The sequence below is a fragment of the Centruroides vittatus genome, unplaced genomic scaffold, assembly GCF_030686945.1.
Source record: "Centruroides vittatus isolate TY-2023 unplaced genomic scaffold, ASM3068694v2 contig_436, whole genome shotgun sequence".
Taxonomy (NCBI): domain Eukaryota; kingdom Metazoa; phylum Arthropoda; class Arachnida; order Scorpiones; family Buthidae; genus Centruroides; species Centruroides vittatus.
The window spans coordinates 1,520,471-1,543,656 of NW_027122237.1; the positions used below are offsets into that span (position 1 = coordinate 1,520,471).

The following is a 23,186-nucleotide window of genomic DNA, read 5'->3' on the forward strand; positions in this document are numbered from 1 at the left end:
GCAAAAAGGCAAATGAAAAGCAACAGAAAACTAAAACAATGACTAGAATCACAATGGAACTGAAAAAAGAGATTGTTGAGAAATATGAAGGTGGCATGGGTGTTCGAGATTTAACTGTTGCATACCGTATTCTGATATCGACAATCATGAAAAATAAAGACATTATTAAATCTGATAACGTTGCAAAAGGGGTTTAATCAATTTGTAAAGAGATTATTAGTATTAAGGAGAGTTTGATTTGATTTTGACTTAATGATTTTAATAATATAATACAATATACTGTAATAACTTTAAAAATCTATAATAAAATTTATTTTTTTATTAATGTGCTCAAACAGTGTTTCAATTATTTTACAACCCATTAATATATCATATCAAGAGTTTTTTTACATACGAACGGATTAATCATTTTTACATTACTTCTTATGGGAAAGGTTGGTTTGGTATACGTCCTATTCGGTATAAGTCCAAACATCAGGAACGGATTAAGGTTGTATACTGAGGTTCCACTGTGTTTCATTATAGATACTTTTGAAGAACTTGTTATAAAATTTATAAAAATTGCAAACAATAGCAAAAAACACCATTACTTCAATATTAAAAACTTTGATGCCACTTCACAAGCAGCAATGGAACGTCAGAATTTGCACAAAACTTAAGTTTTAGACATAGTCAAACTATTCATAAGTCTGAAAGTTCAAAAGTTGAATATTTGTAAGTAGTGGAGCTCCTGTACATGTATATCTAAAGCAAACACACTGAACATGACCAATCTACAGTTATACAGGGTTAAAAAGAGTGAAGATTTTAGAAATTTAGAAGTCTGCTAGAAATTTTTAGTGTATAAATACAAAATGTTTCTCCAATGCATGAAAAGCATGTTATGACATTCAATAACTTGTTCCCTAACTTGTCTTTCTACATGTCATATTATCAAATCTATATTGCATTTTTATATATTTATCTTATTTTTTAATTTTTTAACATTATGTATTTATTGTTATTCCTCAAAATATGTCTGTATTTATACATAAAACATAATTCAAATTTGTATTTATTGACTATGATTCCATTCCATAATTTTTTATGCATTTGTTTCATTTACAGAAACAACCTAAGTTCTTAAATATTCCATTTTTAAATATTGTTCTATTTCTTTAATCTAAATAATGATGACCATTAAAACATGGTTGAAAATATTAGTTCTATCAAACTTTACTGGAATTTCATGGTGGTGTTTATATTTAAAGTCCAATGGCTCTCTCTTCTTCGGCTGACCAGAGCTTATAGGACAGCACCCACAGCTGCCCTTCAGGTGCTCACTGGTCTTAAACCATTACATCTGAAAGTAAAAGAAATTATGTGGCAATGGCACATCTGGAACATCTTAGATCTCAACAAGCCTGAAGACCTGTCGAAATATACTCAAATCGGACTCCTACCAAATCTGAATGTTAACTTCATGAAACAGATATGCCAAGGTCTTTCTTATGCACAGATACCAATCAAATTACATCCCAGTCATCACAGTAGCATCTCACAACTCGACCAAAATGAGGAACCAAAACCCTCATTGCAAATTTTTATGGATGGGTCTAAAAACAGAACAAAGGTTGGGGCGGCCTTCGTCATGTATGGTAAAGACCCTACTCAGCCAATTTATAGTAACAAATTCCATCTTGTGGAATATTGTACTATCATGCAAGCTGAACTACTAGCCATTGACCAAGCAATTAAATAATCAAAAGATCAACAGTCATGACATACCTGCATATTATCCGATAGCCAAACTACCTTAAAAAGAATCCATAATCAAAACTGTTTCCAGTCAAGAATTATTAATCAAGATATAAATGATGATGATGATGATAATAATCATTATGGACTAACCTGAGTCAAAGGACATAATGGACTAAAAGGAAATGAGGAAGCCAATCACCTTGCAAAACAAGCTGCAGACTCTGAAATTCCAGTTAGCATTAATGGAATAGCTAAGACCATTCTCCAAAACATTGTACACAACACAGTTATTGCTCTTTGGCAGAGAGAGTGGGAGGAAGAAAATACAGGGAAGCTAACTTTTTCCTTTATACCAAAAATCCAGGAAACACTTAAATGGAAATACCTGAAAATCAACCATACCACTTCCCAACTCCTCACAGGCCTCAGAATCCTATGGTGTTATCTCCATAGGTTCCATCTTTGAGACAGTAACTAGTGTAATTGCGACAAACTCGGCAAGATGTTCATCATTTTATCTTTAACTGTGCTATTCTTTTGATACTAAAAGGATTCCACTTTTACAAAAGGTCCTTTTTTCAGGATGGAATTGGCCACATCCTTTGAATGCCTTCATCAACAATAAAGACTTATATACAAAACTAAACATCTTTATTGATTCCACAAGAGCACTCAACGATACCTTTACTCCCAGAAACTAAACATACATTCTTGGTGTCTTCAAAAATGCTCTACAAAAGCGCTGAATGGGGATTTCATCTTGACAGACTAAATATACATACTTGGTGTCGTCAATGGTGTTCCACAAAGCACTCAATGCAAACTTCATTTCCACAGACTAACTATACTTGGTGTTTTCAAGAGTACTCCACAAGGGACTCAATGTGATCTTCATCTTCACAGACTAAACCTATGTTTTCAATGGTGCTTCTTCCCACATTCAACTCAGGCTTTCAATATCTTCAGCTACTAAGAAGACCAGGCAGGACTCTTGCAAGTGTCAACCAACTGTCAGACACTTGCTTCACAGGAAATTGTCAGTCTCCCATTGCAAATTGCAATGTGTATTGTATTAATAGTGGTCACAAGCCCCCATCTAGGGCACCTTTGTTTAGTATGTGTTGTATTTTATTACCATGTATATATCTGTTTATTTTCTTCCTTGGTGAAGATTTTCAGTTTTCATTGCAAGTTGCAATGTTCATATGTTTGTTCGCATACCCCCTTAGTTTGGCATGCTTTTTTCCTAACATGTGGTGTTTTTTTTTTTTTTGCATACGTTCATTGTTTTATGCCCTGTGTTAATGTTCTTGTTGGTCTCCCATTGCAAGTTGCAATGTTTTGTCTATTCAGAATGTCCCTCACTTATGACACTTCTGTAACATGGACATCTATTCTGTGTTTGTACAGTACATATTGTTTATTGTCTTGTCATAAGGAACTTTGTCAGTTCCCCCACTGCAAGTACAATGGGCATTGTAAATATGTTATGTTTGCATGCCCATCACTTAGGGTGCTTCTGTAATTCTTAATTACTGTTCCACAACTGAATGTAAATTTTTAATTTTGTTTTGAATAAAAGCAATGCAGGTGCCCTTGGGACTTCCATTTCATCCCGTTTTCTATCCTCCTTTATAATTTTACCTTAAGCTTCTTCCTCTAAATCAGCAGTTCCCAACCAGTGGTCTGCAAAGTGCCTGCTCCTGGGTCACTTCCCAGAGCAATGGAAATGGGTGCGTCTTGTGTTTATTCACAAAAATAGGCGCCCAAAGAACAAACCTAGGTCCTACAGACCGATCAGCCTGTTACCAGTCCTGGGGAAGATTCTCGACAGAATCCTCAGTGACAAAGTACTGCACCACCTTAATCGTAGAGGGCTGTTGCACCCACTTCAATTTGGATTCTGCCCAGACACGTTGGCCTGTCGCGCATTACATCTGGCGGTTGCTCTGGTTCACCAGAACCACCGGCAGGGCCTCCATACGTTTCTCATTTCGATGGACGTCAAGGGGGCTTTCGACAATGTCTGGTGGCCATCCATCGTGGGTGAACTGTGGAAGGCGAATTTGCCGACCAACCTCATTTCACTCACCAGGAGTTTCCTGAGTGATCGTACAGTTGTTTATGAGACACCGACAGGTATGAGAGGATACTGGAAAGGGGCTGTCCCCAGGTGTCCTGTATAGTGCCCCTTCTATGGAACGTTCTAGCAGATACGGCACTGCGACTAGTCCTCCCGGACGAAGTCCAGCTGCAGGCCTACGCTGATGATCTGTTGCTAGTAGTAGCAGGCCACAACCAACGTGACATGGAGGTTTGCGGCAACGAAGCAATAGAACAACTCGTTTGCTGGGGAGAGCTGCGTAAGCTTTCCTTCAGTCCCGAGAAATTGGAGGCCCTGATGGTTGCCCATACCGGAGTGTTGGCACGCCGACCAATATACCGGATACGGGGCAACCCCATCCAAAGGGTGAACGAGCTAAAGTACCTTGGTATCATCATCGACCAGACACTATGCTGGACGCCCCATCTGAGGAGTGTTTGTGACAGGACAAACCTAATGATAGCAGGACTATCAAGACTAGCTAGGCAGGATTATGGCCTTAGCGGCGAAGTGCTCAGAGCCATCTATAAGATGAGCGTAGAGTGTGTAGTCTGCTACGCCTGTGGTGTTTGGTGGAAAGATTCTGCTAATGTCAAGCAGAGCAGGATGCTGCTCACGATTCAGAGACCCGTCGCCCTGTGGATGACGAGAGCATACAGAACTGTGTCCATGGAGGCGGCCCTGGTTTTGGCCGGGCTGTTCCCGTTGCCTCTGGTAGTCAGCCAAGAGGCAGCCTTCTATCACACTACAGTTGAAAGGATTGAGGCAAGGCATTGTGACCAGATGTACCCAGCCAGACTTAGACATCAGACAGATGTTCTAAAGGTCCATTCAGCTTACAGGATAGGGCTTGACTGGGATGTCGGTGAACCGACAGGTACAGGTGTAGAAATTTACACTGACAGCTCGGAAGACGGCAGCTTAGTAGGTGCCGCATACTACGTCTTTTCTGATGGGGTACAAGTGTACTGTCAATCGGTCAGATTGAATGAGGAGGTGTCCGTGTTCCAGGCAGAACTGGTGGCCCTAGAGGGGGCATTCCAGTGGGTCTTAAAACATCCAGGCCCAGAGCCAGTCACGGTTTACTCTGATAGCTAGTCATCGCTTCAGGCTTTAAGCGATGGTTACCACAGAGACGAGTTGGTACAGGAGGTCAGAGGTAGGGTACTGAGGGCGAAGCACAAGCAACACGATGCTTTGAGATGGGTCCAAGGCCACATCAGGATCCTGGGTAACAAGCGTGCCAACCAACTGGCCAAGGCGGGTGCTAAGGGCCCATTTGAAATGAGGATGGTGGAACTCTCGGCTACATACATAAAAGGTACTCTACTGCAGCGATTGATGAAAAGCTGGCAAGAGCACTGGACTCATAGTACAGTAGGTAAGTCAACCTACGCCTTCGTGCCTGAAGTTGGCTTTACCCCAGTGTGCTGTAACTGGTTAGTGACCCAAATACTGACTGGACACGGGAGGTTTCCCCACTTCAAGTCCAAATTCAGACAAGGAGATGGCTGCTGCTCTTGTGGGTGTCCTCACAGTGACGCGAGACACTATGTACTTGACTGTCCTCTTACAGAGGACTTTCGCCGAGGGGCTGGCCAAGTCAATTGGTCTCAGCCGCCTGAACAAGTACTTCGAACGCTTGCAGCAAGTAAAAGAAACCTAATGAAACTAAAGGAATTGATGGTATGGGTCATAGACCTTTTTAATCTATAGACCCTGACTTAGTGGACACACTAAATGGGTCACCTTGTAGGGAAGGAAGACCCCGCTGACCAATTATCATATTGATAATGTTGGAGATATATTGAGCTAAAAGGGACAAAGCTGTTATAAGCGCAGAACAGGCTGCACATTAAACAAAAGTTATGCTAAGTTAGTGAGTTGGGGCTAAGAGGACGGATGGGAGCCCAGGAGATGTTCTCGGTGTCCCAACTAAATAAAATAAGAGTCGGTGACTACCTTTGGGTGAGAGACCAAGGCCCATGATTAAGGCATAGTCTCTAAAACCCTGTAGTGCCTTGAGGCGGAGCAGGGGAAAAGAGTTACCTTATGAGGCAGTGGTCCGTGGACCACCAATGGTCCGCAAGAGCTAAAATATGGTCCGTGAAATATTTAAAACTTTTATTCATTTTAAATTATTATTCCCACATTGATACAAACTGAATTTAATTTTTACTAAAAATGTTATGTTTTCTATTAAAATAGTACTGTTAAAGCATGTTACTCTTGAGTTTAACGATTACTTATGTTTAAAGTTTTGATTAAAGTTTATTTTTATTAAACCTTGTGGTCCCTGCTAACAACAATGAAATCAAAGTGGTCCCTGGTCAAAAAAAGGTTGGGAACCGCTGCTTTAGAGGTTCTATTGGTTCTTTATCATTTCTTAAAATGATAAAAACTGTGAAGTAGTTCTGAATTGTAACCTGATTAATGTTCCCAACAAGTGTCTTATTAGTAGGCATTCAGATCAGAGGAACTAGAATCTTGTCATTATGGTTTATAAGTATGCCTGAAAATAAGTTGAAATGATACCATAGTACTAGGATATATTTCTGTTTTTTTTTATTTTAATTACATATAAAACCAAATCTGTTATGTTAATAATCAAATGATATAGTCAGATTCTTATCAGGCTATAATATGGCTAGTTAATTAGCCATAACATAGCCTCATAAGAATCCAACTGTATTAGTTGAAGTTATTTTATATGTTGAATAATTTACTAATTCAATTTTTTTTTGTCAAAGTAAGTGCTCTTCCATTTTATGCAATACCCATTTAATCCTCTAAGCTATTTGAGTTTCTAGCCAATTTAAAGCAAGCAATACAATAATGTTGTAAATGCCATTTTTCTTTAAATATGTTTTATTGAAGAAATGAATTCTAAATGTAATGTTTTCTGCTACAAAAAAATACTGTGTCGATAATGGTGTAGTAAGTGGCTGTATTTTGCAGTTAAATTCACATGCAAGTCTTAATGTTTTAAATGCCAAAGTGCAAATCATGTTACTTTTGGTGCTCAAAACGTTACGGCTTATATTTACATCATTTTGTTGTTCAAAAGAATTTGTAACCTAGTGAGTTTACCATTTTATTGTAAAATTGAAATGAATTCCTTCAAGACTTGAAAGAATTCATTTACTATAAAAACTGTTTTTTTATACTAAATCTTCTACCATAAGCTGTAATTTTTATAAATTATATATAATATATATATAAACAACTTTTCATACATTTCCAGCACTTTTTTATAGTTCTAATGAACGTTTTCAGCTTGATTTACAGGCCTTCTTCAGGTTAGAAGCCATTCTAATTAGGAGGAGTTACACTGTGTTCCAAATGAAACAATTTAAAGTTTCTGCAAGGTTATTTAAATTTCAAATGTTGTAACTTGAGATTTATAAATTTAAATAAAATTATTTATTGAAAATATAAAAGAACCTATAATAAATATTAAGCAAATGGTGGTGATCAATCAATTAATAATTTTTTATTAATCACCTCCATTTGCTTAATATTTATTATAGGTTCTTTTATATTTTTAATAAATTTATTTAAATTTATAAATCTCAAGTTACAACATTTGAAATTTAAATAATTTCACAGAAATGTATGCTATGTTCCAAAATGAAACAATTTAAACTCCTAATTAGAACAACTTCTAACCTGAAGAAAGCCAGTGGCCGGATGGTCGAGCGGTCAAGCTTAGCAGCCTGCCGCCCTGGGGGACTCGGGATCGAATCTGGACGGGTCGAAAAATCCCCAGGAATTTTTCGGGGGGTGGTCCGTTCGGATATGTCGGTCCTCGTCCCTCACCACCCGGCCGCCCCATTGTGGGCCTGGCCGAACCCATAATGGGCTTGCTATAAGAGGCCCTCTTAGTGCCCACCGGGCGGAAAGAGTTACAAAAAAAAAAAAAACCTGAAGAAAGCCTGTAAAGCAAGCCAAAAACACTCGTTAGAACTATAAAGAAGTGCTATAATTATATGAAAAGGTTTTTTTTTTTTTTCTTATATATTGTTCTTTTCCTCTCTCCTGAAAAGTGTTTTTTGACATTTACAACATTATGGCATTGCACACTTCATTTATCTTTTATTGAATACTTTTATTATTTTCATTTCTCACTAGACATTTTGTGTGTACGTTTAGAGACTTTCATCTTTTGAATCAATTATTCTGATAGAATCTTATTTTTATAAGCATTTAAATATTTACGTAATTGAAAATATTATTGTTAATGTTCTTATTCATACTACCAAAACCAATAGCTGGTTTTAGGGATTGTCTATTAATTATGTGTATAGTTTAATGGGGATGTCATTGCAAGTATATCATTATACACAATGGGGAGGAAAGAGTCAAGGCATTATACATTAACTTTTTTAGTGGCAATTCTTTCTTATAAGCCAATGATGAACGACCTTTTCTGGATGAGAGTGGCAAGGAACTTTATAAGCTTCCAGTGGGCCACACATTTTTTCTTATGCAGTTGCAGGCTTTAAGTTAGCTTTAACATACTCCATAATTATCAGTGCACTAGGCTCTAAGTTAGCTTTAACATACTCCATAATTATCAGTACAGGTACTTAAATAATATACGGGTAGCCCTTGGTTTACACCGGTTCAATTTATGCCGATTCACAATAATGCTGCTGTGCAATTTGCCATTTTGTGGTGTAATTCCCTGATTTTTCCCTATGCTAGACTGATTTTCATTTCAGTGTTGACATATTTACTGAGCCGCGACATTGTACATTCGTTAAAACAAAGATTTTTATTGAATATACTGTTTATTTTTTCTGTTTTAATATTATTAGATATGTATACATTTGCATTAAATTAATATTAAAATACTAAACGTTTAGGTACCCACGAGTCAAGTTATTAAACTTAATAGTCCAATAAATGGCGTTTGAATCCATAGCGCCAATGAATGTATTCCGTATAGTTTGTTCAGGAAAACATCTTACGACGCAGTAGCACTTCTGGCAATCACAAATTATCGTTAATGAGACAAATCTACTTGTTGGCCAGACGATACTTTTTTATTATCCAGATGATATCTATCTCTCTCCTTAGCTACCTTCAGTTTTCCTGCTCAAACTGACCTTATATATGCGCTACAGCGGCTGGCGGTTGACCAAACTGTGTCTCTGCTCGTCTGTAGCTCTACGTTGGGTTAGCGTATCCTTTCAACTATGGAAAGTTTGACGGATGAACTTTCTGAGTTAGACAACAATTGGGACTGAAGTGCAAATGTAAAAAGGAGCATCATCGCATCCATTTGACCATATTCTGAAATTCTTAATGAAAGAAAACAAAAATCTAAACAATTAAAGATGGATACTTTTTCTGAAATATGTAATAGATCCGAAACTTTGAAATATCATTTGCTTTTCTTAAGATTTTTTAATAAAAACATTTCATCATAAAATATATTACATACATTTTAAAAATTAAATTTATATTTTGTATTATATTGTATCAATAAACACAATTATTTACTTATTTTTCACTTATGTAGAACCTAACCCTATACCTCACTAAATTTGGGTTTATTTTACGCCGATTCGATTTGCACCGGCTTTTGTAGGAACAGAACTGCAGCGTAAACTGAGGGTTACCTGTAAACAAAAATAAGGATAAGTACTCACGCCAAGGTTTAACTAGCTTCTGGTAAAAGATTTCACTGAGTTCGGCATTAAAATAGTTCCTTTAGCATTAACTTCAATTTAAAAATTTTCCCCTGAAAGGAGTTAGATAGATGACTGGCACAACTCCATTGCTAATGGAAAAGTGTGGTGTGCAAGGGCAAGACACTACAATACTAATTTCAGGTGGCGAGCATATATTTTAAATTAAATAAATAAAAAATATGGTTAAAAATTGCTGTCTGGCATTGTGACAATGTCACAATAAATAATTGCTTGTTCAGTTTATCTTTCACTGCATGGACTCTACTCAAGTTTAGTTTGTTCTTTGTCATGAATATCAGCTTAATTAGGGTTGCATAATGGCACAAGACAAGAAACAGGAAAATAAAACTGCATTGTCAAAGCCCCGGGGTCACACATTAGGTAGGAGCTTGTGTGTCTAATATATAACCCATGACTAGTAAGTATTCTTATAACAGTTCTGTGAATAAACTATCAGTTAGAAAATATTTACAAAATTTTTTTAAGTTATTTCTTCAATGTCAGGAAGGTCCATGAACACTACTGTACATGTAATCAAAGATTTGCAAGTCAAAAGTGACTCAAAAACTATTCTTGTAAGTAATGGATGACAATTTACCATTCCATATAAAAATACCATAAAATGGTCTTTATTCACTCAATTAACTCATACTAATTATGCCTCATTTATTTAATTAAGAAATATACATATATATCTATATATATAATCGAGACGAGTTGATAATGATGATAATAATCAGTGCAGAGCCCAAACGGTTAGGAGTTGAAAGTTGAAATTTGGTACACTGTTAGGGTACGTCACGAGAACGCACGCTAAGAAGGGATTTTTCGAAATTCCTCCCCACGGGGAGAGGGACAGGATTAAGTCTTAACACTTCCATCAACAATGGAAGTGTTACGTAACAATGGAGTGTTACGTAACAATGGAAGTGTTAAGAGAAAGTGACGTGCAAGACGCAGATGCAGTTTTTTATTATTTTTCGTGGGAAATCAAACATATTTTTAGACCTATCTAAAAATTCTGTAATTAGTCTGGAAACAGGGAGGACCCAATTCTCACATTCTGTGAAAATGGGTAAGGTTGACTATAATGTAATAATCTTAATATTTGCTAAAACAGTTAGGAGTTGAAAGTTGAAATTTGGTGCACAGTTAGGGTACCAGATTTAAGTACCAAAGTGTTAAGTAACAATGGAGAACAAGAGAAAGTGACGTGCAAGATTTATGGACACTGGAAAAAAAAAGGAAAAAGAAAAAGAGTAATATGTTGGAACATATTCGATTTTCAAATTTAAACAGATTAGTTCGGTTTTTCTCGACCTTTCTTCTTTAGAACGTTTGATGAAAATCAAAGGATATAATCAGAACACGTCAAGAAAATCAAACAATATTAGAACATTCGATTTTCAAATTCGATCTTTCTTCAGAAAAACTTAGTTTGTTGATGAAATTACTCTTTTTTTTTGTGACTATAATGTAATAATCTTAATCTTCACTATTGTTACTTTTGCCCGAGCAACGCCGGGCCTACCCGCTAGTATATATATATTATTGTTAATTGTCTACTTGGACTTTACTAATTAATAGGACTTTATACTGGTGTTTAAAGGTTGGCACAGTAATGAAAGTTAGTTCAGGAAAAAAACAAAAAAATTGTTATATCACCTGTAGTAATAATTTCTGTACACATATTATACGTGTTTCGGGCGAACATTTAAACATAAAGAAAGAAAGAAAAGAATAAACAATAATTTAGGTCGTATAATCCACCAATCCTGGAGCACCATACTCAATGACGTTTATAAAAAAGTATAGTGTGAAAATAGTTAACAGACTCTTCTTATAATGCTGTTGAATGGTGACAAACGAAGCCTTGATGCGAGTTTTTTTAATGAAATTTTACATGATATTGTTAGATTTTAATAATTATCGTCTTTATTTATTTTACTTATTTAATTTCAATTATACAGTGAAATGCTAAATGATTGTAAAGCAAGAAATATTATCCAGTTGTACTTGGGATCGGAATATGTATTTACATGTTTGGTAGTAATACTGCTGATGAGGGGGCATGCTAGCCTGAAACACGTATAATATATATATATAATGTTTGTTTATTTTGTACTTGCTTTGTATTTCATTTGTTTTTATTTATTGGTATTGTAAGAGAAAGAGACTGATTTCATTTTAAAAAAATACATTATTTTTTTTTAAATTTATAGGTTATGTATAAAATTATCTATAAATTTTTATAAACTTTACATGTACAGTACTTTCCTATATATTTTATATATATATTTCAATGCTGATAATGTAAGAATTGCATCATGTAGTATAACTCATCTATATTTTTTCCCCTGTACAAATAAATAGTATAAAAATGTCCATTGACTTAGTTTGAATCACCTAAAATATAACAAATGATAAGATTAAAATTTTCCAATTGGATCAGTTTGCCTTGAACCTAACTTTGACATTCAACAATATAATACGTATTATAATTAATAAAAATAATGAATTCTAGATAAGTTAACATCTGATAAATTTACATACCTACTTACCTTATACAGTATAAAAAATTTTTACTTTTGTTTTTATTATATAAACATATATACATTTTATAAATTTGCATGTTTTTATCATATATAACTACCACAGATAATATATGAAGCGTGCAATGCCATAAGGTTGTAAATGCCATTTTTCTCAAAATACGTTTTATTGAAGAAATGAATTTTAAATGCAATGTTTTTTCCTACAAAAAAATATTGTGGCGATAGTGGCACTCTAAGTGGCTATATTTTGAAGATGAATTTATGTGCAAGCCATAACGTTTTAAGTGCGAAAGTGTAAGCCACGTGACTTTTGGCACGTAAAATGTTACGGTTTACATTTACATCATTTTGTTATTCCAATTTGTAATGCAGTGAGTTTTTTATGCAGAACCGGATAACTGAATCCCAGTTTATTAATAGTTAACCTGTATCATCTTATTATTTGATATTTCAAAATGATATTCGGACTTCCATTAATCTTTCAAATTTGAAGTTTTTAAATACATTTTAACTTTTATTACACTAAATTAATACCTTATTGTTTATATTTTCCTTTATTTATCATAATTATATTACAATTGATAAAGATTACAGCCCAGTTCAAGTACCAAAACTGTGGGCCCAACATTGTTGAAGCCAGGAAGCAGTCACTAATAGATTATTGCCAGTTTTTAATGTTAAAATTGATATTGAATTTGTAAATTGTGTTTAATAATTTAAATGTAAGTTTTTGGTATTCAAAACTGTTTTTCAGCTGTAGAAACATTAATTTTATGATTGCAATTGTTTTTGGCATTTACAACAATGCACTTGCACAATTTTGGCATTTACAACGTTATGGCTCTAACCCTGTTTTTAAACTTTTTTTGTTTCCTTACCATCATACTTAGGTGTTTGAAATTAAACCCAATGTTTTATTCCAAAGTGTAAATTGTTAAAATAATTTTTCTAGCATTTGATTAAAGTTTGTTCATTAGAAAAAGTGTTTTTTCTCTCTCCTGAAAAGTTTGTTTTTTGGCATTTACAACATTATGGCATTGCACGCTTCATATAGTAATAACACTTAAATGTTGTGGCGTTACTAAAATAGACTTTAAAATGAGAATGTTCACTAGTACTTTCAGTAGCATAAAGTTACCATCGTCAGGCAAATGAATACAACAGCTATTGAATTTTAAGCTTTCGAACAATTTAAAATTATAAGCAGCATGTGGATGGAAATTAAAACAAATTTGAATTAGAACGATGTTCTAAAAATTATAAAATGGCAATTACGAGTGACAGACTTTACCCAAGGTTACATAGTGAGCAATAGATAAAGTAAAAATGATTATGCAAAAAAGAACTAAAATTGTAGGTTGAATTACTTGAATAATGTTACCCACACTTGTGGGATTTCAAGGGTTGGGGTGTTGCATGGTGTTATTGTTATGTAGAGGTTTTCCCAAATAAACAATTCTTTCTGATCGTTGCACCATTTGAGTAGTTTTGTTTGGGCCCAGAGTGGTTTATAATTTTGGTCAAGCACTTTTTTGCTAATTCTGTTGATGGTCTACTGTTTCTGATGTCCTCCTGATGTTCTATAATATGAGAATTTAACATTCTAGCCATGGCCCCTATGTAGCTAGTTTCATCACCTGACAGAGCATGCTTTAGTGGAATTTGATAGACCCCAGATTTTTCGTTCAATTGAAAGATATCTTTTCAATTGAACGAAAAATCTGGGGTCTATCAAATTGTTTGTTGTCTCTATTGTTGCATAATAATAATCTTAGGGTTGGTTGTGGGGGTTATCGGTAAAATGAAATCATTCTTTCTGAAACAATGTACTATTTTTAGAGAGACACGGCCTAAGAACGGTATTGGAGGGTGAGCTATTTTTAGATTTTCTTTATTACTAAAAAATGATTGAAATAGTTCTTGTATTATAGAACATCATAATAACAACACCGGAGATCACCCACTAACCAGTGAAAGGGTTTATAGAGTGTCCCCCACTGAACGCCGAATTATCTAGGAGGAAGTTCAGAAGATGCTGAGGGATAATATAATTCAACCATCCGAGAGCCCATGGTCATTGCCAGTTGTCCTTGTGAGGAAGAAAGATGGAAGCTGGCGTTTTTGTGTCTACTACCGGTGACTGAATAAGATCACAAAAAAGGGTGTTTATCCTTTGCCACGCATTGACGATACCCTAGATTGCTTAAGGGGAGCCAATTTCTTTTCCTTGATGGACCTTTATTCAGGGTATTGGCAGATTGAGGTCGATGAACATGATCGAGAGAAAACCGCCTTCATTACACCAGAGGGGTTATATGAATTTAAAGTCATGCCATTCGGTTTATGCAATGCGCCAGCTATGTTTGAAAGAATGATGGATAACTTGTTATGCCATCTGAAGTGGACTATGTGCTTATGTTATCTTGACGATATAGTTGTGTTTTCCGAAACATTTGAAGATCATCTGTTGCGGTTAAAAGTTGTTCTAAGCTGCATACGGGATGCAGGCCTTCAACTGAATCTGAAAAAGTGTATCTTTGGTGCTAACCAGAGAAAGATCTTTGGACACCTCATATCAAGAGATGGAATACGACTTGACCCTGAAAAATTACAAGCAGTCACCACTTTCCCTACTCCAGAAAATACGCATGACGTAAGAAGTTTCCTGGGTCTCTGTTCCTATTACCGCCGCTTTATTAAAAATTTCTTCTGTAAAGCTCTAAACCATTATAGCAACTACTAAAGAGGGAGTCGACTAGAAGCTGATTCCTTTGCTACCTTAAAAAGGGCACTTACTTCTGACCCTGTATTAGGATTGTACAACGAGAACGGAACTCCACACAGATGCCAGTGGTTACGGGATTGGGGGTATTTTAGTCCAAACGCAAGATGGCAAAGAAAAGGTAATTGCTTATGCATCCTGGATACTTACCAAGGCAGAAAAGAATTATTCGACGACAGAAAGGGGGTGTCTCGCAGTGATATGGGAAATCCACAAATTCCAGCCATATCTCTTTGGTAAACCATTTGTTGTGGTAACCAATCATCATGCATTATTCTGGTTAGCTGGACTGAAGGATCCCTCTGGAAGGCTTGCTAGATGGACCTTACGACTTCAAGAATACGATGTTTCCATCTGTTATAAAAGCGGACAAAAACATAAAGACGCAGACTGTCTTTTGAGGAATCCCATAGATGTCGACACTTCTATAGTGGCTGGCTTAGTTGCCACACTTACGAATGTTGCTGCCGATTAGAGGAAGGATCCAAAGTTGGCAGCAGTAATTCGTGCTCTCGAAAGGTCTGAGCCTATCAAAGGAGAATTTGAACTTATCAATGGCATTCTTTGTAAGAAAAATTACGATCCGACTGAAAAGAGATGGTTACCTGTTATCCCCAAGCACTTGCACCTGAATGTTCTGCAACATTTCCACAACGCCCCTATGGCTGGTCACTTAGGGTTCGCTAAAACTTATGACAGAATCCGAAAGCATTTCTTTTTTTGCCAAGGCTATACTGTACAGTAAGGCATTATGTCTCCCATTGTCGAGAATGTCAGAGAAGGAAACAGGTACCACAGAAACCCCCTGGTTGCCTTATTTCTATCCCACCAGCGATAGCGCCCTTTCATCGAATTGGTGTGGATTTACTTGGTCAGCTCCCGAAATCCCTCAAAGGTAATAAATGGATTGTGGTCTGCACTGACTATTTCACATGATATGCCATCACCAGGGCTGTGCCAACAGCTGAGACCCGAGAAATAGCTAGATTCCTTGTTGACGAAATTCTGTTGAAGTATGGAGCCCCAAGAATACTCATCACTGACAGAGGAAAAGTTTTTCAAACCAGGCTTGTGTCTGAACTTATTTGGTGCTGCCAGGTAACACACAGCATGACGACCGCATACCATCTGCAGACAAACAGCTTAACCAAACACTTTAACAAGACATTAACCAATATGATGTCTATGTATGTCGGTGTTAAGCAGAAAGACTGGGACTCAGTGTTGCCCTTCGTCACTTTTGCATATAATACTGCAAAGCAGGATGTTACTGGATTCACTTCATTCTATTTACTCCATGGACGTGAAGCCAAGACAACAATGGACACGTTATTCCCATATCAAGCCAACAATTCACCTGGGGCACTTAGTCACAACGGCTGAGGAGTCGCGACAATTAGCTTGCTTACGTACATTGATGACCCAGCAGAAAGATCAAGGACGGTATGACGCTGCCCATCAACCTGTATCATATCACCCTGGTGATCTTGTGTGGATATTTACACCGGTGCGCAAAATGGGTCTGTCCAAAAAAACTCCTTAAGTGTTACTTTGGCCCGTACAAAGTCCTTAGATGCTTGTCTGATGTTACCTATGAAGTTGAGGATTTCGATCCTGCGTCCAAGCAAAGGAAGCCAAAGGATACTGTCCACGTTCTTTGCATGAAACCTTATTGTAATCCCAGTATGCAAGACCCTGCTTCTACCTGTGATATCTATAGTCCTGCTGTTAGTGAAACCCACACTGGTGAGTCGGGTGTGCCTGGAAAAGGACCACCAAGCTCAACATTGGCTGGGCCAATGACTTGTGCTAGAGCTAGATCCAAAGGAGGAAGTGCCTAAACAACAGTGAGGTGCTGTCTTCTAGGTGGAGGGTATAATGCCACAGCTCACTTTTTCCACTGTGTCATTTACGGTGCAGGGGTTAGCGTCTTTGCCTATCGGAAGAAGGTTTCTGGTTCAAACCTCTTTGATGTGGTTTTTTTGGTCTGTATGTTCTCACAGTCTGAGAACACACAGTAATTCATTATCATTTACATATATCAACCATGTCCTCACAGTAAATAATCGCAAGCTCTCAGGTTGAGGGCGGTTATTGTTCCAGCACTGCAAGCTGCAGTGATTGTACGTTTTCTGAGTGAATAAACACCCCTTTGTGTTCCTAAAGACTTGTTGCCGTTTGTCTCCGCTACAATATAATATAATTTATATTATGTTGGGTTAAGTGAAATATACTTGGTTAACACCGGTGGCTAAGTACTATGCCGGACCATAGTCACATAGTAAGATTATTTATTAATCAGAAGTGTTAAGTTCATTGAACAATTTAAGAAATAGATCAAGGAAGAAAAACTGAAGAAAGGATTAAATTAAAACACTGTACTTACTTTTTTCCGTTTCACAATGGATTTTTTAGCTACAACATACGCATTTAATTTTTGAATTAATTCTTTTCACATATCGAAATATTTTTATTCTAGTAAATTCGTTGTCAAATTTTCCACTGTTTATTTTCTTATTATTTTCTATATGTGTGACTACTGTGTCTTTTTGTTCTTTGTTTATTTTTTTAGATAAAACATTGGAGGCTTCCATTTTGTTTCTGCGTCCTATATTGCTCTAACACAAAAGTAACTGTAGCACATGCAAACTAATTAAGAGGTGATGGAATGAAGGTTGGCCATTAAGAAGTTAGTCACCAGATGTTGCCTGTATTACACGTCCTTCATATGCTGCACCTTGTAGTAATGCCACCTTCAAACTCCATCTTCCTTCTATTATGTCAAGCTACCTTGTAGCATTATGAAGCTGCCTTATGCCTGTCTTCTCTGCACCCATTTAATGTTCACTAATCATACCTTTATAGCAGTTTGTTTGTCTTGTATAATTTTCAGTATTATAACCTTTTTATATTAATACCAACTGAAGAGGGACTATTCCGATAGTCCGAAATGCATTTCGATTATTTCATGTTAATTACGTGTCTAATCGAGTTTTTAATGTACACCCCCTTTTGTTTTATTAAATGTACAGTACTACATTGATACCAGAGCGTTTGTGCCTATTATCACTGATGTGATAAGTCCTTATTACCTACCCCACATTAGTAGATATTTAATTAATCTAATTAAACCAAGAGCTAAAAGCAATTCTTTGTAATAATTGAGCTGTTTACAGGCTAAATCAACTAACTCCATTTGTAAATTCTTAATTGTCATTATTTTCAAATTTTTCACGTAACTAATTTTATATAAATTCTACCTACTTGAACCTGTAACCAGTGCGTATGAAGTTTATTCTTCCCAAAACAAACGTTTTCCTAACCCCTTCTGGGTTTTTCTTCGGGTAAAACTAGCTGGATCGAAATTGGAATGTGAAAATTTGAAATAATCTGAACGATGTTAGTTTTTGAATGTCCAGTTCGTTTGCGTATTTGGTCACGTGACGTGTTGAAAAGCATTCGAATTTGACCATCAACATCCAAACGGTAACGAAAGTTAGGTCAAGATACATAAAATAGAGATTGAAAAATAAATGATTGATAAAATACACATGTTGTCAAGCATTTTTTTTTTTACCAAGATTGATACTATAACGCTATCACTCCATATGTATTAATGCTTGCCATGCCATGGAAAGGCTAATTTCGTCCCTTGTATTAATGCATATGGATGTGCAATAAGCTTTAAAAATTTCAATTTTCTCTAACCATTTTAGGTGGTCAATGTGTGGTGTGGTAACAATTAACTGCACTCATGCGAAGTCCGCCTCGATTTTGGGGTCGTTGGCGTATGTGGAGAGTGAGGTAGTGCATCTATTACGTTGTATATCGGAGATATGCTCTTTTAACCTAACCCCTAATGAATGTTTATATACACGTCGATCCTATATACACCAAATCTCTGTTAAATCGGTTGTCCCTAAGCGGGACACTATAAATTCAGTATGGGGAGATAGTCTCCCCATACTGGATCGGTGTTTTCCGTTACGTAAGATGTCAAACAGAGTAGGGCATCTCCTGTAGGCCAGTGTAATATTACGTTTTTTTGCGATGGAACTGTACAAAGTTCTCAGGATGGGGTTGAAAGTAAGATGTATCCTCCCATTATCCATCCTTATGTTACCTCTTTGTGTTGCTGCAGGGATGTTGGAAGAAGCCTGGGTTCATTTGTGTCGCTCAGAGATTTTCCGTGGGTCCTGGCAATTTCATCCAAGTGTTTTAATTCTTCTGTGAGCACCTGTTGCGTGGATAAGTGTGTATAGGCTCTTTTAACCAATGCCCCAAATGCCGCCATCTTGTATAATATAATGCTTTAATATAATGATATATAAAAATACATTCTGCAATGTTTATTTAAATTTTAAAAAGTTTAAAGGGAATTTTAAAAAACTAATTTATATTATCAATTTTTATTCTTTTTGTTTTGTGGAGTTAATCAATTTGGCAAGTGAGCCGCTCAATTCACGTTGATTTGTTTACAACTTGTTACAGTATAAGTTGATTGGTCGAATCATTATAGTCACAAACCCAGACACATTGTAAATAATCCCATCATGCTTAAGGGCATATGTAACCAAGTGAATATGACATATTTCCGCCTGCCTTTCGAGTTTGCTCAATGGGTCTAACTTGAGACTACCAATTATGTGAGTCATAGTAACATGAGTTCAATGATGTCAATTCGAGTACAACACAAAAAACTCGAGACTAAGGGTCCAGAGAGTGGTGCATTTTCAATATCGAAATTGCCAGAACAAAATTTTGTGAACCAGTTTTGGCACTGTCGTTCTGTCAACACATCTCCATACATGTAACACAACTTTTTTCTTGCTTGAACAGCATTTTTATTTTTTTGGTAATAAAAAAAGTAAAATATACTGAAAATGCTGCTTTCAATTTCCATATTTGATGGGGCACCAAAAAAAAACAATTGCACAGAATCAAACAAAATTTTTTACAAATAAGCCTTGAAATGTCAGCTGTTAAAATAAACAATGACAATACGATTTTAGAATGAAATTGGTGGGTAAAAATACAACTAATTCCTCTGGTGGTAAAAAATAAAATTACTTTCCGAACAACCCAATAGTTTATGTGAAGTAATAGTGCCTCTCAGATAGGTGAATCACCACTGAATGACATGACTATTTCAAGAAAAATGGGCAGAAAGTGTCTTTTTCTTCTACTGTGGTCTTTTGTGACAAAATTTTTATTTATAGGAAAATTAAGATTTATCAGATTGATTTTCTTCACATAAATTTTAAGAATTGTTAATTTTGGTAATGTTATAATTTTAATTCTGTTAAATATTTTCAAAAGATTTTTTCCTCATCTTCATATTTTTTAAAAACAGCTACATGTTAACTAATGATTTATAAAACTTTTGGTTTGTAAAATCTCTATTTAAATAATTATAGTATATTATCTTTTTTAAATTATTAGAAATAAAACCTTTATTAAAAACAAATTAAAAGAAGATATTATAAACAAAATCAGAAACAAGATATTTAAATCATTTATTTTAAATTATTATATATTTAAAATAAGTTTTTTTTAATATATTATTTTGTTTTGATCTAATTTTGAACTTTAAATATTTTTAAAATAAGTTTTTGTCATTTATTCCTTTTTTATAACATAAATTAATTTTAAATCAGCAGATATGCTTCTAATAATATAATAGGCTATGTAAATTATTGGTTAATCTGTAATTGTTCTCAAAAGGTTTTTGAAGATGATGGAAGAGGCCTATGAAAGTGTTTAACAAAATAAATTTAGGACTTCTAGAAGTGAGTTGTTAATTTTGATAAGTTTACTAACAAAAGAGCATATTTTATATTTTTGAGAAATACATTAAAATTTTGTGCATACAATGAACTTCCTGTTGTTTCTTCATTCTTTGGAAAGACAGACAAATCTAAAGTCATATTTTCTTTTCCTCTTACAAAACAGAAAATGTATGTATTAAAATTTTACTATTCACTATATAGCTTTATTGTCAATTATGTGTTTTCCCCCTCTAACAGTTTAAATTACAAATATAAAAATTCAACAGTACACACTGCTTATAAGCTGAACAAATAAGCAACACCTAAATGCATTTTTCAGCAAACAATAAACAAAAAATTTACTGCTCAAACATTTTCGGCCATTGTTTAGAGGCCATCATCAAGAATATATAAAAACAGTTGTATCTTTTGAAAATTTCTATCATTCGAACTTAGCTGCATTCCAATTTTTTAAACATTTAAAAAGATGTTTGATGTGGACGTCGTCTCATTTACATCACAAAATTAAATAAATAATTGTTTTTAAATAAAGCTACGAATAAAATTATTATTATATTCTGTGGCAATCTAAATAATATTTCCATGATTGTGGTACTGAAATACAGTCTGAAATGATGCAATTTTCTTTCATGCTGACTATATAAATTTCTAAAGCTTCCAAAGATTGTATGTCGTGTTGGTCTAAGACCCTATGTAAAAGGGTAGCTTCATCCCAATGGGGAAACCCTGGGTTTTGGCAGCATAACAGGAAAGTGCTGTTATAATTCCCTTTGGTCACATGTTCTGGCTTGAAGGGATCTGTATGTGGATCTGATGTATGATATATGCCTGTTAAATTGTCCATCTTGTAATGGAATATAGTATACCCCTGGCGCTTTTGTGTTATCCAAGCTGTATTTTGCATTAGCTAAACGATGGAAAACCCAATGGCTTTAGAAATTTATATAGTCAGCGTGAAAGGAAATTGCATCGTCTCGGACTGTATTCCAGTACCACAACCATGGAAATATTATTTAGATTGCCACAGAATGTAGTAGTAGTAATTTTTATCTGTAGCTTTATTTAAAAACAATTATTTAATTTTGTGATGTAAATGAGACGACGTCCACATCAAACATCTTTTTAAATGTTTAAAAGATTGGAATGCAGCTAAGTTCGAATGATAGAAATTTTCGAAAGATAGAACTTTTTTTATGTATTCTTGATGATGGCCTCTAAACAATGGCTGAAAATGTTTGAGCAGTAAATTTTTTGTTTATTGTTTGCTGGAAAATGCATTTAGGTGTTTATTTGTTCATGTAGTTCCAGTTTATAAGTGTCATAAAAGCTGACCAAAAATGAACAAAACAGTATTATTGTTAACTACACCAACATATGTCACATTGTTTATTTTTTTAATCAAAATAGGTTAATAATTAAACTGTTTCAAATTATAATATGAAATATACCAAATTTATTTTCCTTGTAAACTGTAAACAACTAAATTGAAATTGCATGTACAGTACTATTTTTGTTATATATTCCACACAGAATTTTTGTTTTTTTTTATGATCTTCACAGTTGACTCTTGATAACTCAGTGGAAGGAACAGAGAAAATTATAAAGTTATGGAAATTATCATTACTTCAATGAGATAATAAACATCACAATGTGTACAATGTAGTTAGACTTAAATATAATACATTTTTTAAAAGTAATTTCTAGGTATTGCATATTATAAACATTTACAAAACATTCATACCATTCATGAAAGAATATTGTTTGTAGATTTGACAGTGTTTCATGCCCCTTGTTTCATGCTTTAGAGGTCTAACACAAAAGCAAATGCTTTAAAGCATTTGCTTTTGAGTTAGACCCCTAAAAAACTGATAACAGCTCAAGAACTTTTCAAGCTTTCCTACATATAAAAGGAACAGGTTGCTTGTCATCTATGATACTAATTTCTGTCCCTCCCTGAACACATTTCAACACATTATTCAATGGTCATTAATAGGTAAATCTATCGAGCAACAACAGATAGAAAAAGCATTTATGAAGTGTTCAGGTCCTGAAATTTGAGCAAATATCAGGGCCTGGTTTCTGTTTCTTGATCTTCCAGTTGAGCTGCTATTTACATAACATAAATGGCCAGTACTATAAAACACCTCTTTCTGCTGTATCTCACATCAGACTACATTTAAGCTACTATAAATACATTAATATATATTTAGTTTGCTTTCTATGAATAAAACGTGTTTTTTTCTGACTAAAAAACAGCGGATTTAAGCTTATACACCTGGTAAATATAAAAATCTAACAGTACACATTGCTTATAAGCTGAACAAATAACCAACACCTAAATGTGTTTTCCAGCAAACAAAAAATTTACTGCTCAAACGTACTGTCTTTCCATAATACAAGTAGAGAAGCTCCCATTCTTCATATACCTAATAATGTCAAGCATTATACAAAATTAAATACATACTAAATTTATTAGGTGAGTATTTCAACTAGAGAAGCAAGCCTTGAAAATGGTTT

At 34.9% G+C, this 23,186-nt stretch overlaps 1 protein-coding gene across 3 annotated transcripts in view; it reads left to right on the top strand.

The window, feature by feature from the left end:
• Hrs (Hepatocyte growth factor regulated tyrosine kinase substrate) overlaps window positions 1-23,186 on the top strand; it is a 98,440-nt gene that overhangs the window by 10,810 nt on the left and 64,444 nt on the right. Inside the window, exon 2 of one of the 3 annotated variants that reach the window (XM_067272319.1) lies at window positions 20,605-20,669. The exons of the other annotated variants lie outside the window; for them this stretch is intronic. The gene's annotated coding sequence lies outside the window, so the exon portion shown is untranslated. The remainder of the gene's footprint in view (window positions 1-20,604; window positions 20,670-23,186) is intronic. 3 annotated transcript variants of the gene reach the window in all.